At 37.1% G+C, this 14613-nt stretch overlaps 1 non-coding gene across 1 annotated transcript; it reads right to left on the reverse strand.

The window, feature by feature from the left end:
- Positions 1–682: 682 nt before the first annotated feature.
- Positions 683–789, reverse strand: LOC115943955 (U6 spliceosomal RNA). Its single transcript, XR_004078523.1, has one exon. It is a non-coding gene; the product is annotated as a U6 spliceosomal RNA (small nuclear RNA).
- Between the last annotated feature and the right edge of the window lie 13824 nt (positions 790–14613).

The raw sequence follows: 14613 nt of genomic DNA on the forward strand, positions 1-14613 counted from the left end.
TGGGCATAGCCAGTGCACTCCAGATGTCTGAAGTTGGTAGAAAAAACCCATGAACCTAGAACGTAGCAGCACTTCCGGTTGAAGAGAAACCTTAAGGTAATCCCACATGTAGAAGTGACTGAAGGAGCACCCAGAATAGAGAGCTCGATTAAGAACAGCCTTACAAGAACATCTTCAGTCTGCCCAATAACATGAATTGTAGCTTGTCCAAGGAAAAACAAATTGTCTGCTTGCTGAGATGTTGCTAGGAAGATTACCCAAGGGGAGACTACCTAGGAAGGGCTGGTTGAGCCTTCCAGCCAAAGAGAAAAAGAAAGACTCTGAAAATAAATTGCCTCCCAATTCCCAGTGCAAGGTGTAGCTTTGTAAAAGACGGTTCCATATATATTGGTGCTTCCTAGAAGCACATTATATAACATTCAGCAGCCATACTAAAATGGCCCTTTCTCTGAATGCGTGGTGCATGTGGCTAGCAAGATGACTATGCCAGGGGAAAAAAAGAAGGAAAGAAAGGTCAATTCCAGATGTGTTTTGGTATGTCTTTTCTTCCAAGTAGTAACTAATATTGTGCATATCAAAGATCTAGGAGGGTCTGCATTCCCGTTATCTGCTTTTATTTTATTTTTTTGATACCAGGGTGACTTTATTAAGGCGAAGAACTGAACATAATTTTAAAGGACATAAAAATATGGAATGCTTCACAAATTTGTGTGTCATCCTTGCGCAGAGACTATGCTACTCCTCTCTGTATCGTTCCAATTTTAGTATGTGCGCTGCTGAAGCAAGCACCCCATTGATCTGCTTTTAGATATCAGCCCAATAAGACCCAAAATTCACCCATTTATGCTAAATTTTGCTTTCTGTAATTCTGTTTATAAAATGGAAACCCGATTGGAAAACATACGCTGAAATTAATTTTCACTTCTGCCTAAATTATTTGAGTACTTTCTCTGCTTAAAATTTTTTTTCCTGATAAAAATAAAAGGATTTGAAGAAAGCCATCCTAGGGAAACTTTTAATAAAACAATTTATAGCCGATGATGTAATCTGAAGTTTGAGCTGGTTGCTCAATGTGAAGAGGGGAAACACTGTTTGCACGTGGACCTCAAGAAGCAGCTGGATTTCTAGAGTGCACCCACTGTCTTATGCTCTCGATGTTTAAAAGAAATGGCCATTTTTCCCTTCTTAATGGAAAAAAAAAATCTCTCACAAGAATACATACTTTTTACATAAAAGTTGCACATATTTGACCATACTCTTTGGCACATACCTGCTGTCTCAGAAAAGAAGAAAGAAAAAATTTAATAAAGTTCAGATAGAAAATTCAATCCAATGTCAACACACTGACAAATGAAAAAATTCACCTGAGAAGGCTTTAAAAACAAAACAACAGAAAAGAAAACATTTTGTCTTGAAATAATTTTTGATTTACGGAAGAGTTGCAAAGAAAGTGAGTTTCCACATACCCTGCACTCATCTTCCCCTTACGCCAGCCACCCTGTGAGAAGCCTTTTGATATCAAGTTGGCCTGAAGCCTGAGGAGTTGATTATAAAGTAAAAGTCTCAGTAAAATGTAACAGTAAGATTAATGACAAATACAAACTGGAAAAATTTTACTAATAAAAGAAGAATGTGCACTTTTTGAAGTGAACACTATAGATATTCTAAAAACTCAACGTTCAATAACATAGATTTAACTTGCCTCTTTATATGGTCAATAGCATGTTACATGTTTTGTGGAAGAAAGAGAAATCTCATCATTTTGGATAAATCCCACTACAGCATGAACTGTAGATTATCATCAAGTCACGAGCACCATATTGTAGCAACACATACAATAAATGTAGTAGGTGTGTTTCTTCTCTTGGATGGTGATAAATCTCTTAAAAATGTCAACCTGCAAATTATCTCTTGAAATTTATGGCCGACATCACGAAGTGACTCACCAAAGCACTTGTTTTCAATTATTTTATTAGATAACACTCATCCACGATAGAAAAAGTAAAGGAGACAATGGGGGAATTGTCTTGAGAAGAGAGCTATGAAAGGGGCAAAGAATGGAAGGTGAGGTGTCAAGGACAAAAACTTTGAGAGTACTTTCTCAACCCTGCAGTCGTCAATTTTCCCCCCTTCCTTTATGTATGTATGTATGTATGTATGTATGTATTTAAGAGAGAATGGGGGGGGGAAGGGTCAGAGGGAGAAGGAGACTCCCTGAGGGAGAAGCAGACTCCCTGTTGAGCATCATAAAGTAGAGGTGTCAGTGGAAGGCTTCAGCCGGCCTTGTGACTAGTTGCTCCCTTACTTTGGGACAAAGGTCTGCGCAGCATGCCTTTCTTGAAAAAGATCCTGTCTGGGTGGACTTCACCGCTAAGCTTTACTCATTACATCAACCTAAAAGGCAACTATTGACAATGAATAAGAAACGAGTTTAAGCCCGAACCCGCTAGCCTAGGGCACATTTCTGCTAAAAATTAGAACCATCACCTTCAGGAGTAAAAAGAAACTAAAATTTCACTCTAAATGAATCTCAGCAAGTTATTTACATAAGCTTAGTGGACTGAATCCAGGAGTTTACATCTGAGCAAGAAGATACGTAACATCAGTGGTGCAAACAACTAAGGAATTCTACAATAGGGCATCTCAATGATCCCGAGCAAAAAGAATGGGTTATTTTAGTTTCCTGAACACTATTTCTCTCTGAAAATAAGAAGCAATATGAAGACCTTAATTCCCGGCTATAGAAACTGCTCCTATAGATCCATGATATGGTGAGGCCAGTACAAAGCAATGGGCTTTGCTTTTTAGCCATTTCTCCTCGCTCACATAGGCAGCAGGCACCTGGAATGAAATACACTGTTCAAAGAGTGGAATTCCCTCTGTGCCCCTCTTTATTAGCCCACTTAGGAATAATCAATGCATCTGCATGAGTTAGAGGGGCGTGTTATTGATGGTTGAGCTTCTAGAAGTAAAAAAGTAGAGAATGTAACATTGCTTGATTGGTTAAAGTGTAGTGTTAAGGGAATAAAAGGGTGGACAGAAAAACTGACAGATTTATAGACAATAAAAGCAGAGACTATAATAATAATAATATATGTTATTATCATAAACATTTGGTCCTACATTAAATCACTCCATGCTCCTGAGCTTTTGCAGTTTGTTTCTGGATAATGTATTATTTTGTCCTCTTCCCTGAAGCTAGTTGTCACTTATTATGGCCATTAAAATGCCTACTTATCATATTTTTCAAAGTATAATATACATGCTTTTCATACATGAATTTTTTTACCATAGCTATTAATGAGTGTGCAGGTGAGTATGTGTGTCTATGCATGTGTGTGTGTGTGTGTACCCATTTGTGTCTGAATATTTGCATCTTTCCACTTCCTGAAATTCAGCTTTTTTTTTTTTTCTGTTAGTGGAGGTTAGCAAGTAATTGAATTTTGGGGAAATGCAACTCTATTGTCAGCTTTTTTTTTCTTCAAATTTTTATTTAAATTCTAATCAGTGCCATATTGGTTTCAGGGGTAGAATTCAGTGATTCATCACTTACGTGCAGCACCCAGGGTTCATCATAACAAGTACCCTCCTTAATGCCCGTCACCCATTCAGCCCACCCTCTGCCCACCTCCCCTCCAGCAACCCTCAGGTTGTTTTTTGGTTTTTTTTAAGATTTTATTTATTTATTTGACAGAGAGAGACACAGCGAGAGAGGGAACACAAGCAGGGGGAGTGGGAGAGGGAGAAGCAGGCTCTCCACGGAGCAGGGAGCCCGATGCGGGGCTCGATCCCAGGACCCTGGGATCATGACCTGAGCGGAAGGCAGACGCTTAACGACTGAGCCACCCAGGCGCCCCCTCAGTTTGTTCTTTATTGTTAAAAGTCTCTTATGGTTTGTTTCCCTCTCTCTGTCTTTTTTCCCCCTTCCCATATGTTTATCTGTTTTGTTTCTTAGATTCCACATATGAGTGAAATCATATGGTATTTGTCTTTCTCTTACTGACTTATTTCACTTAGCATGATGCACTCTAGCTCCATCCATGTCCTTGCAAATGGCAAGATTTCATTCTTTATTATGGCTGAATAATATTCCGTTGTGTATATATACCACATCTTCTTTATCCATTCATCATTCGAAGGACATTTGGGCTCTCTCTATAGTTTGGCTATTGTTGAGAATGCTGCTATAAACATCGGGGTGCATGTGCCCCTTCGAATCTGTATTTTTTGTATCCTTTGGGTAAATACCTAGTAGTGCAATTGCTTGGTCATAGGGTCCTGTTTTCAACTTTCTGAGGAACCCCCATACTGTTCTCCAGAGTGGCTGCACCAGTTTGCATTCCCACCACCAGTGTAGGAGGGTTCCCCTTTCTCTGCATCCTCACCAACATCTGTCGTTTCCTGACTTGTTAATTTTAGCCATCCTGACAGGTGTGAGGTGGTATCTCATTGTGGTTTTGATTTGCATTTTCCTGATGGTGAGTGATGTTGAGCATCTTTTCATGTGTCTGTTAGCCATCTGGATGCCTTTTTTGGAAAATGTGTATTCATGCCTTCCCATTTCTTAACTGGATTATTTGTTTTATGGGCGTTGAGTTTGATAAGTTCTTTATAGATTTTGGATACTAACACTTTATCAGATATGCCATTTGCAAAAATCTTCTCCCATTCCATAGTTTTGTTGATTGTTTCCTTCGCTGTACAGAAACTTTTTATCTTGATGAAGTCCCAATAGTTCGTTTTTGCTTTTGTTTCCCTTGCCTCCGGTAACATGTCTAGTAAGAAGCTGCTGTAGCCGAGGTCAAAGAGGTTGCTGCCTATGTTCTCCTCTAGGATTTTGATGGTTTCCTGTCTCACATGTAACTCCATTGTCATCTTGATGATATTCGTTTAAGAGAGTTTTGGCTTGGGTGTGTCAGTTTTTGTGACTTAGTAGTAACCAGTATTTTATATATATATGTGTGTGTATATACATAAAATAATCTCTACACTCAATGTGGGGCTCAAACTCACATCCCCAAGATCAGGAGTCACAGGCTCTACCAAATGAGCCAACCAGGCACCCTTAATTTTACATATTTTTAATTTATATTGAAATATTTCAGTCATACAAAAAAGTATTGAAATAATAAAACAGATACATATGTACGTCTCGCTCAACTTAAAAAAATGATATATTACCAAAAGAATTAATGCTCCTTGTTGATGCCTCTTTGATAAAAATTTACACTTTCCAAAGGTAATCATGGCCTAGGATTTAGAGGATTTCTTTGGAGTTTGATTTTGTATATATATTTGCTTGAATAATATTTAGTGTTTTAAATTTTATATAAATGGTATACTGTTTGTATGCTTCTGAAACTTGCTTTCCTCATTCAGTATTAAACTTGGATTTTCATCCATGTGGATATATGTAGCTCTGGGCCAGTGGATTTTTCATTGCTCTTTATTATTCTATTGGGTAGAAAAGCAATAATGGGAACACTGTCTTGCTGATGGACATTTGGATTCTTCCTGATTTTTCTACCATAAAATTGCTCCCAATAGTAGTGTTATATTTCTGTCTGTATGTGCATGTGTGAGAGTTAATCCTAGCACATAGACCTATGAGTAGAATTTCTGGGTACTAGGATAGATATAACATTGGTGGGTATTGCCAAGTTAACCTCTAAATTGTTTTACAAATTTCTACTCCTAGCATCAATGTATTCTTATTATAAGTAATATGAACAGATTTTAATTTGCATTTCCTTGATTACTAGTGAATTTGAGAACATTTTGTACGTATACATACATATGCTTGCAGGCTTGCCTACGTTCTGCCTAAATTTAAGGGTAGAGCAAACTGTATAAGCACAAGGTGGTGATTGGCTGCTGGTGCGGGATAAGTAGGAAACCTGCCCATGTCCTTCCTGGACCCTTCTCTGATAAGAGGCAAAAATCATCTACCATGGAAATGGTGGGGTGGGGCAGGAGGTTAGGTGGAGTGGTCAGGATAAAGGAATATATATATAGTCTCTTAACAGCAATCATGATAGCAAATTTGCCTAGAACAATACCTTTCATACTCTCCTTCAAATATTACATAACCTATCATATGAATTTAATATGAATTCAATAAATGTAATACCCCTACCTAACCACTTAGTTCTATGAGAGTAAAGGGAGGAGAAGTGGAAGAGAATGCATGCTGATAGTAATTCCTATCTCATCAAATTGAGGGAGAGATAATTAAGTAATGTCTGAAGTGCTCAGCCCTGAAGTTGGGAAAGAGTATTTACTCAAGAGAGATAAGCTTCAAAAAAATGTTTTAAGGAAAATAAAGATAAATTCTCTTAAAAGTAATATGTCACTTACAATGTTCCATGAGGTTGCATAAGGGCCTCTTCCCATACCATCTCTAGTTCACTGCTTCCAGACTGTTTTGGACTTGGAAACCAGACAATGCAACTTACTGGAAGTGTATGTAAAGTAAGAGTAAATGAGGGTTGAGATTAATCTGGGTAGTTTTCCTATGAGTAAAAAACAGGGCATATTGGTACTTGGGTCACTCAGAGATATTTTTATAACTTATTTTTTGTTCTTGGCTATGTTCCTGATAGGTGACAACTTGAGAACTGAAAAAATGAGGATTTTTCTCTTTCTTCCTTATAAATGTCAGTAGACTCTAACAGCTTACTCTCCAAAAATAAGCATTAGTCTGGAAAAGTACTGGAGAGAGGTTTTTCTCTCCCCAGCCAGGCAAGGAGTGGATATGTTAAGACTTTTATTTTCTTTATGAATTCAAAGAAAGAATAACTAATAATTAAGCATCTAGGTTCTTACTGTATCTGGCCTAAAATTTTATATTCCAAAGTGATGTGATATGATGCACGTAGCAACTTAGGAACAATCTATAATATCAAAAGTATGATTATACATCAAGATTTGAATCTCAAGGTATCTTTCCAACTTCAGAATATCTTTTCCAATAAATATATTTAAATGGCAACTAGGTCATATAGATAGTTCTAAAAGACTGTATAAACCGTGATTTAGCCAGACTCTAATATTAATAGTATTATTAACTATATCTATCTATATATTATGTATAATATATATATTAACTATACTATCATACTATTATATACAATGCCTGAATACTGAATTAATTCCGGTGTTGGGAGGAAGAATAAAATTCCCTTTTACTTTAGTACTTTCCTATCTCTCTTTATGAGTCTTATATTGCCTTTTTTGCCCCCCTCCTTAAGGATATCTGTATCTTACAGAATATTATGCAGCCATCAAAAAAATGAAATCTTGCATTTGCATGACAAAGATGGAACTAGAGGGTATTATGCTAAGTGAAATAATTTAATCAGAGAGAGACAAGTATCATATGATCTCACCGATAGGAGGAATTTGAGAAACAAGGCAGAGGATCATAGGGGAAGGAAGGGAAAAATGAAACAAGACGAAACCAGAGAGGGAGACAAACCATAAGAGACTCTTAATCTCAGGAAACAAACTGAGGGTTGCTGGAGTGGTGGGGGGTGGGAGGGATGGGGTGGCTGGGTGATGGACATTGGGGAGGGTATGTGCTATGGTGAGCGCTGTGAATTGTGTAAGACTGATGAGTCACAGACCTGTACCCCTGAAACAAATAATACATTATATGTTAATAAAAAATTTTTTTTAATAAAAAAACGTAAAAATGAGAAAAAGGATATCTGTATCTTCATGCTGTCCCCAATACTCTATCCCTTCCCCATCAAAACTCTGAATCTCTGAGTTATTCAGTGAAATTGAGATAATATGAAAGCAGTCTGGTTGAACTAATTTACACTAACATGAAAATGATTCCTTAATCCTTCCAAAGGAATTTGAATTCTTAAAAGATAGCTTTGATAAGCTACTTGAATCTTCAATATCAGAATTTCAGGCACATTAAGTAAGTAAAAAATTTTGTCAATATTTGATGAACTATTGGAAGTAAAGGGAGACAATTTAGATATCCTCACTGCCCTGAGAATTGCTTTTCATAATCTATTCTCTCCCTCTAATAGAGACTTTTAAATTTTTCTAACATCTACTTCCCATGGTAGTAATGGATATATCTACAGAGAGCTTTTTAAATGGTCATATTTTTATATCATAGACTGCTGTATCAGGACTTTTTCCAGAAAATAAGAATAATCACTTTTGAAATGTTTGCTTTTTGTTTGTTTTATCTTTTAAAATTACTTTTTTGGCTTTGTTTTTTATCTTCCTGATGGAGTCAATAGGAAAGGATACTTAGTAGACTCTGAAAAGAAAACACCTCATTCTTTAAGCTCCCTCTCATTCTGCCTCCGCCAATAAATAAAAAATAAAAGGGAAGAGGAGGATGAAAGAAAAGAAGCAAAGACAAACCACATATCAAAAGTAATGTTCATCCTATATCTTGACATAGAAGGAAGCTTTAAAAAGAGGCTTGCCTCTGTGTCCTGCAGTAAAAATGAATATTAACATGAAAGGATGTTATCTGCAAAAGCAGTGAGTGATTGGGGCGCCTGGGTGGCTCAGTCGTTAAGCGTCTGCCTTCGGCTCAGGTCATGGTCCCGGGGTCCTGGGATCGAGCCCCGCATCGGGCTCTCTGCTCCGCGGGAAGCCTGCTTCTCCCTCTCCCACTCCCCCTGCTTGTGTTCCCTCTCTGCCTGTCTCTCTCTGTCAAATAAATAAAATCTTTAAAAAAAAAAAAAAAACAGTGAATGATTAAACTTCAAGTTAAAAGAAAATAGAATCAAGTTTCACATGGTCATAAAAATGTATTGGACACAATTACAAATTCTGGTCTTCTAATCAATGAATACCTGATTCTTAAAATAAATGGTTTTGGAGATGGCAGTGTAAGGAGTATCTTGACATGATGGTGATGAAATCCAAATTGTATTATTGATTCATAGTCCAGTGATTCCATGCTTACTCTGTACTTGATGACAAGATGACCTGCTCTTTGACAACATGGTGACGTGTGTCCTAAGCCTTTTCTAAGTCCCACTGAAGGTCACTGATCCAGAAGAAATAGAAAATCTTTGCTCACCTTTAAAAGATTCCTTTGTCTCATCCAAGCATTCTCATTGATTGAATCTCATTACTATGCCAGCGCTGAAGTTTTGTAAACCATGCCTGTCTTTCTCCCTCTGGCCTGTTCAGCTCAGAGCCTTCCTTGCATGAGTTGAAAGAGGAATTTGGGTTTCTACCTTGCTTTAGTCTTCACTTCCCAAGAATCACACTTTTCCCAATAACACTATATATATATATATATATAAAGAGAAATTTCCTTAAAGAGCTGTTCTGTTCTTTTTTTTTTTTTAAAGATTTTATTTATTTATTTGACAGAGAGACACAGCGAGAGAGGGAACACAAGCAGGGGGAGTGGGAGAGGGAGGAGCAGGCCTCCCGCCCAGCAGGGAGCCCAATGCGGGACTCGATCCCAGGACCCTGGGATCATGACCTGAGCCAAAGGCACATGCTTAACGACTGAGCCACCCAGGCGCCCAAAGAGTTGTTCTGTTCTTAAAACTGATGGCAGCAATCTGATGTTAAGCAAAGCTTCAGTCAGGGAACTCCATTCACAAATGGAGTACTTAATCTGTTCATTTGTTTGTTCCCAAAGATTTATTAAGGCCTACTATATGCCAGCCACTAGATTAATTGCTAGACCAAAAGGAGTGAACGAGATAGACAGTCTTACTTCTTAGGAAGCTTAGCACCAAGACAGAAAGACAGATCTTGGACAATAATTACAAGATTAAGGATGTTATAAAGTGGCAAGTGCCCATGCCGTCAGGGTGTACATAGTGAAGGCCTTTTGGAGGAAGTAGCATTTAAGCAGAAACCAGGAGGAACAATAGGAATTAGAGATGCTAAAAGTGGGGAGGGGTTATGCAGAAAGAACAGCTTATATAAATGCTCTGCAGTAGAAGAGAACATGACCCGTTTGCAGAAAAACAATCCTTTATCACCAACAATAGACAATGAGGAAAGAGAGAATCTTAAGCAGGCTCCACACGCATCGTGGAGCCTGACATGGGGTTCAGTCCCAGGAACCCGAGATCATAACCTGAGCCGAAATCAAGAGTCGGGTGCTTAACTAACTGAGCCACCCAGGCGCCCCATGGGTAAGATTTTAGAGATAGGTATGATTCATATCCTGGGGAACCTTGTAGTCATGCCAAGGAGTTGATCTTTTTCCTTAGGGCCATGACACATTTTTAAGTCAGAGAGTAACATTTGCATTTCAAAATCATCTCTCTGGCTGTAATTGTAAAAATAGATTTGAGAATTGTGAGATTGGATGCAAGGAATCCCTTGATGAAGTTATTACAAACCTCTGGTTCCAACAACATGGTAGCCTAAGATAGCAGGAAAAAAAATCTTGCTAAAGATATCTGGACATTCTCAAAAGAAAAAATAGCTTAAGTATGTGTGGTCATAAGAAATACAGATGACAGAAATGAAAGCTAAAATCCCAGAGAAGCCAGCAAGTGGGCCAGTGCTGCCTGGGAGAGTTGATATGACTTAGTCATTTGCAGGCTTGGGTTTTAATGCCCACGCAGGGACAAAACTGTTGTCCTGAGCCTGAATGAGGTGAGAAGTTGGAAGTAAGATCTTGAAGGGCTCAGCCTCAAACAAACGGTGAAACAGATAAAAATCCACCCTTCAGCAGATAGACACAAGAAGAAACTTTGAGTCTTCATCTTTCTTAAGCTGGTCTTGAGTAAGAGTGCTCTCATCTGAGGGTCTTAGCTTCTGGGCCTCAACTAACACAGATTTGGGGTTCTTATTTGTAGTACCAACTTGAACCAAGAACACCCAGGAAACCAAACACAAAATTCATCTGGAGAAATGTTTCTATAACCCAACCACTAATCTACTTTCTGTCTCCATGGATTAACTGACTAGAATTTGGGTGTGAGAAAATTACCCAGAATACAGCACAGAAAGCTAAAGAAATGAATAATACAAAGGAAAAGTTGAGAAAAATAGAAAATAGAATAGCAAGAGCAACATATTCAATATGAATTTTTGAAATGATACACAGAGAATGAAGGACAGACAATATACAAAGAGAAAATTGTATTGACTCTTTAATTAATGAAAAACATGCTCACTCAAATTCAAGAGCCCTCCCCCTCCAGGTTCCAAGCAGCATAAATGAAATTAATTTTCACCTAGACAAATCATTGAGAAACTGCAGAAAATCAAAGCCATTTGGAACATCTTATAAATGACCAGAAATAAGACCTATGAAATAAAAAGCAATAAATTAATTAATCTGTCAGCAGACATCCACTAGTACCAACGAAAGCTATACAACAATTGAGAGAAAACTGCCAACTTGTAAGAGAATTGGTCATTCTCAGGCTTTTACTCAGAAAAATAAATTTTTAAAAGATGTGTTTCTGTAATAAGGAAATTGAACACAGAAGGAAGGAGTGAGATACAAAAATTAATGGTGATGCCAAAGGACATTGATGCAAAAATATAAGCATATTGTCTCTAACAAAACAGTAATCACAATGGAATAATTTGGGAAATAGCAAAAGCAAGTTATACTTTAAATACTGGGAAATAATATGTAAAATGGAAGTTAGAGGATAAGGCTGAATATAGTTTAAGTAGCCTTAGTCCCTTGTATTATTTAGAAGGAAAATAAAAATAGTAATTTTAATAATATTAATTTAACATATACAAGTTACATACTGAAAAGTAACAACTATTATATATTGGAGATACTTCCAAAATATTTCCAAAGTAGTAGTAGTAGTAGGTGATTAAAAAAATAAAGAAACCCAAACAATCTGATATGAACAAAAACAGAAAAAGCATGCTTAGAAAAAGTAAGATATAAAGCACAAAATAAGAGTTTGAATAAATCTAAATACATTAATAATCACAAAAAATACAAAAACCCTACATTTACTAGTTAAAAGCAGAGATAGTCAAATTGAATTTTTAAAGCCTACTTTATATGCATGCACAGAGGAAAAATAAAAATATACTAGGCAAATGCAACCTAAACAAAGCAAATATGGCTATATACCAATATTAATCAAAATAGAACTTTAAGAAAATTAATATCATTAGGTTTAAAGAGAAATATTTCATAATACTCAAAAGAAACTTCAGCAGATGATATAGCAATTCCCAACCTATATACACCTGAAAATCTATGTCCAAAATATGTAAGGTTATAAAAGTGAAGACTTACAAGAAGAAATTTAAATTTCACAATCACAATGGAATATTTCAATACATTTTCCTCAATAATTGGTAGATCAAGCAGACTAGAGAATTGTAGGATATAGAAGTTTTGAGCGATGCTGTTTAAAACGTTATCCATTATAGGGAATTTAGGGAATGTGCATTTTGTTTAATACATATGGAGCATTTACAAAAATTTACCATAAAGTGCCACAAAACAGGACTCAGCAAATATCAAAGAATAAATTTCGTATAGCTGGGTTCTTGATAATATTGAAATAACATTAGTAATCACTAACAAAATTTCCTTTTCCATACATTCTGGGAAATTTAAAAGCACTGTTTCATTTTTTTAAACAAAAATAAATAAAGAGTTGCCTGGCTGGCTCAGTTGGTAGAGCATGCAACTCTTGATCTCAGGGTTGTGAGTTCAAGCCCCACATTGGGCATGGAGCCTACTCTAAAAATAAATAAATAGATAAAATAAATAAAAGCACTTTTTAAAATAAATCCTTCATCAAAGAGCTCAAAATCTGAAAGAGCAAAGCAAAAGCACGTGTCATCACAATACAATATGGTAACATTAATTCCACAGGAGTTATGATAGCACATGGGGGTGATACGAGGGAAGATTCTTTGAAGGAGTTGATGCATGTGTGGAACAGTAAATTGCAAATAGGTGTGAGCCAGGTAAGACTTCTCTTTTGCCTTTTTAAAAATTGTGCTGTAATTTACATACCATAAAACTCACCCATTTAAAGTATACAACTGAGTGGATTTTAGCATATTCACAACGTTATGCAACTGTCACTATTGTCTAACTCCAGAATGCCAAAAAGAAACTCCGTATCCATTAGCGCTTACTCTCTGTTCTCTCCCTCACCCTAACCCAGGGGAACCACTAATCTACTTTCGGTCTCTATGGATTTACTAATTCTGGACATTTCATGTTAATGGAATCATATAACACATGTCCTTTTGTGTCTGACTTCTTTCATGTAGCATAATGCTTCAAGATTCATCCACATATCAGTATTTCATTCTTTTTTATTGCTGAGTAATATTCAATTGTATGGATGTGCCACAGTTTATTTACTCATAATTCAAATGGATGGACCTGTGGGTTGTTTCCACTTTGGGGTTATTATAAACATTGTGTACAAGTTTTTGTGTGAACCCATGTTTTCAGTTTTCTTGAGTATATTTTTAGGAGTGGAATTGTTGGGTCATATCGTAACTCTATGTTCAGCATTTTAAGTAACTGACAAACTGTTTTCCATAGTCGCTACCCCATTTTACATCCCCATAGCCAGGTGAGATACATGTAGGTATGTGGACATGCATGAGGGAGGGAGGAAAGGAGGGAGAGAACTACTTCTATCAGAGAAGTGACAGTGGCCGAAAGTAAAAACAACGGTATTGGAGTCAGAATAGCATGAATAAAACCCCAAAGATGAACAATTGTATTTTGCAGTAAGGGAAATAGAAATCATTTTGTAATGCTGCATCCCCACATTGCAAGGTGGAGGCCTATGGAATTTAGGGACTTGAGATCTCTAAGATTGTCAACACCCGTTCTCTCACCTTGGGCAATTCAGGTAACATCTTTGAGCTCTGATTTATTCATCTGAAAAGTGGGATTAACATTTCTTGTCCTGTCAGCCTCCCAGGATTATGGGAATCACACGGCAAAGAGGCTGCAAAAGTGCTCATGAGATTCGGGGTGTAGTGATAGCAGAAAGCTACCTACAACATAGGCCTAAGGAGGTTGAGGCCCCACTCATATAGTTCTGATCTCCAATACAGCCATAAATTCATCCTGTTTTTCATTTCTCAAGTGAAAAACCAGTGCATACAGACCATACTTCAAAAAACAATTCATAGGGCGCCTGGGTGGCTCAGTTGGTTAAGCAACTGCCTTTGGCTCAGGTCATGATCCTGGGGTCCCGGGGTTGAGTCCCACATCGGGCTCCCTGCTCAGTGGGAGTCTGCTTATCCCTCTCTCTCCCCTCTCATGCTCTCTCTCTTTCTCTCTCAAATAAATAAAATCTTTAAAAAAAAACCTCATAACCATCCGATAGTAGGTAAACATCAAAAATAATTATTGATTTACCATCAACTTTACCATCCATTTAGACATTCTTATTGTAAGAACTATGTACTTCTCACAATGATTTTTCTACCTAATTTGTTCTACAATACTTCATTTAGTGTTAAATACTCTAATAAACTTACAATCTCAGAGGTTTAACCCAGTAATAGTTTGTTATTTGTTTATGTAACAGTCCAAGATGGTCAACAGGGGCAAGGGGAAATGGGGGGGGGGTACATGGGAAGGCTCTGTTCCATTCCATCATTATAGGACCCCAGATATAGTCTTTTCTT

This window comes from Leptonychotes weddellii, chromosome X (genome assembly GCF_054177405.1).
Source record: "Leptonychotes weddellii isolate Sample4059 chromosome X, ASM5417740v2, whole genome shotgun sequence".
Lineage (NCBI taxonomy): Eukaryota > Metazoa > Chordata > Mammalia > Carnivora > Phocidae > Leptonychotes > Leptonychotes weddellii.